The sequence below is a fragment of the Octopus bimaculoides genome, chromosome 22 (genome assembly GCF_001194135.2).
Source record: "Octopus bimaculoides isolate UCB-OBI-ISO-001 chromosome 22, ASM119413v2, whole genome shotgun sequence".
Classification (NCBI taxonomy): domain Eukaryota; kingdom Metazoa; phylum Mollusca; class Cephalopoda; order Octopoda; family Octopodidae; genus Octopus; species Octopus bimaculoides.
The window spans coordinates 10611585-10614739 of NC_069002.1; positions in this window are offsets into that span (position 1 = coordinate 10611585).

The following is a 3155-nucleotide window of genomic DNA, read 5'->3' on the forward strand; positions in this document are numbered from 1 at the left end:
TATATATGTGTGTGGGTGTGTATATATGTGTGTGGGTGTATATATATGTGTGTGGGTGTGTATATATGTGTGTGGGTGTGTATATATGTGTGTGGGTGTGTATATATGTGTGTGGGTGTGTATATATATATGTGTGGGTGTGTGTGTATATATGTGTGTGGGTGTGTGTGTGTGTGTATATATATATATATATATATATATATACTTCTATTCTTTTGTTTGTTTCAGTCATTTGACTTTGCCCATGCTGCAGCAACATCGGTTGTCAAGCGATGGGGCGGGGGCACTGTGGTGCCTTGGGCAAGTGTCTTTTACTATAACCTTGTGCTGACCAAAGCCTTGTGTGTGTATTTGGTAGACAGAAACTGAAAGAAGCTCATCATAGATGTATATGTGTGTGCATGCGCACCAGTGCCATCATATAATTGTGTGTGTGTGTCTTTGTCCCCACCATCACTACTTGACAACCGAAGTTAGTGTGTTTACATCCTTGTAACTTAGTGGTTTGGCAAAAGGGACTGATAGAATAAGTACTAGGCTTACAAAGAATAAATCCTGGTGTCGATTTCTTTGACTGACACGTGCATACACATACACAGGCACATGTGATGGGCTTGTCCGTTTCCATCTGTGATATTTACTCACAATGCACTGGTCAGCTTGGGGCTAGTGTAGAATACACTTCATGAGGGCGCCAAACAGTGGGACTGAACTCAGAACCATGTGGTTGCGAAGCAAGCTTTTTAACCACACAACCAAGTCTGCACCTGCTATATACAGGTTTGCGTGTGTGTGTGTGTGTGTGTGTGTGTATGCGCACCAGTGCCGTCAAATACACTTTTAGCACCAACATATGTAATTTCACCATCAAAACCTCCATCCACTATCATCAACAAAACACTGACCACATCCCTATAGCTAGCGCACCTGCTGCTTTGATCTTGTTACCATCTCCATAGTGGAAATAAGGAATACATTTGTAGCAGTCGTAGTAATGGTATTGGTTGTTGCACAAGTAGGTGTTGGTATTGAGTGGCTGAGGCATAATCTGAACGCAGACGGTCTGTCTGCCATCGTATTACAATTGTACTGGGAAGGTGAAATCTAATCATGTTAACAGTTATTGCTGCTGCTGTTATTAATTGTTGTGATAATTGGTATGATGGTCATGGTGGGAGCAGTGACAAGTAAAAAAAAGCACAGGGTGGGGACTTAACTATAATTTGCATGAAAAATTTTGATAACGTTATCCCAGAACTTAGATTTTGATAACCCGATAACCTTGAATTCATTTAACCCTCCAGTATCGGCATTTTTCTGTTAAAAGTAAGACTTGTTTTACTCTTTTACTTGTTTCAGTCATTTGACTGCGGCCATGCTGGAGCACCGCCTTTAGTCGAGCAAATCGACCCCGGGACTTATTCTTTGTAAGCCGAGTACTTATTCTATCGGTCTCTTTTTGCCGAACCGCTAAGTTACGGGGATGTAAACACACCACCATCGGATGTCAAGCGATATTGGGAGGACAAATACAGACACACACACACATATATATATATATATATATATATATATATATATATATATACATATATATACATATATACGACGAGCTTCTTTCAGTTTCCGTCTACCAAATCCACTCACAAGGCTTTGGTCGGCACGAGGCTATAGTAGGAGACACTTGCCCAAGGTGCCACGCTATGGGAATGAACCCGGAACCATGTGGTTGGTAAGCTAGCTACTTACCACACAGCCACTCCTGCGCCTATTTATTCACCTTGTTTCGAATTAATCATGCATTATCTTGTAGCTTTGAGATTTTGATGGAAGTAATTATTAATTTTTGTAGAATGATATTTTAGGGTTAGTGTGAAGGGCTGTATTTGGGCCTGGTGTGGCTTAAGTACTAAAGGGTTAAATATTGTATTTAAGACCAATTAATTTTGTTAACATCTGTGGTAATAATAAATGACTTTGTGTGATAATAAGTTTGCTTCCCAACCACGTGTTTCTGGGTTCAGTCTTACTGCGTGGCAACTTGGATAACTGTCTTCTGCTACAGCCTTGGATTGACCGAAGCCTTGTGAATGGATTTGGTAGACCGAAGATGAATGTGTGTGTGTGTGTGTTATACCTCCAGTTATCTTCCTACATGACCTTAGATTCAATATGGAGGCCTACATCAAGTGCCTGGAGGGGTTAGTGCTGCCCTGGGTCAAGGGAGTGGCTGCTGGACGACCCTATGTCTGTCAATAGGACTCTGCACCATGCTGCACAAGCAGGAGAACCCAATCATGGCTGTCAGGCAATTTCTGCGACCACATCACCCCTAACATCTTGCCATCTGCAACCCCTTTGATTATTATGTGTGGAGGCGTAGTTGAGCAAGAGCCCAACAAAACTCCTTGCAACACAAAAGATGAACTGAAGGTAAGGATTATGGCAGCATTCACCAATTTAAACGAGAACCATCCAGAAGAGTTGCAGGAGATTCCAAAGTTGTCTGGAGGCCGAGGTTGAAGGCAATGGCGATTTTATTCAATAAATTTACCCTTTAGTATTTCAAGATATTTTAATGTAATTTTGGTAAATATATCTGTTGAAATGGGATATCAGTGTTATTTTCATTTTTGCATAATTTAGATGACAGTTTATTCACCGTACCCTGTATATAGTGAGGGTGCATGACCTTTTGCTGCTTTTAGGATTGAGGATAATTAAGCTATTATTTCTAGCATGTTGATCTACTGTGTAGAGGTTCTCACTAATCAAAGGTTATCTAACTAAAGAGTAGTCAATTGTGTTGCAAGGTAGTCAAAATTTTCCATTTTGGCTGTGTATATGTGTGTGTGTGTCTGCATGTATGCACACGTGTGCATAAATGTATATAGATGTATAAGGACTAACCGTACATTGATTCTAATTTGCTCAATTATAGTTTAATGTATTCAGATATTGATGATATTCTTATTTAAAATCAAAAATTTGAAGTAACGAACAGTCCAAATCAAATGTGTGTTTGTGTGGTTTGCCAAATTGGGCTGCAAGTAGCAGATTATGCTGCTTTGGAAGATTATGTGCTACATATATATGTATGTGTGTGTGTATAATTATATATATATATATATATATATATATATATATATATATAT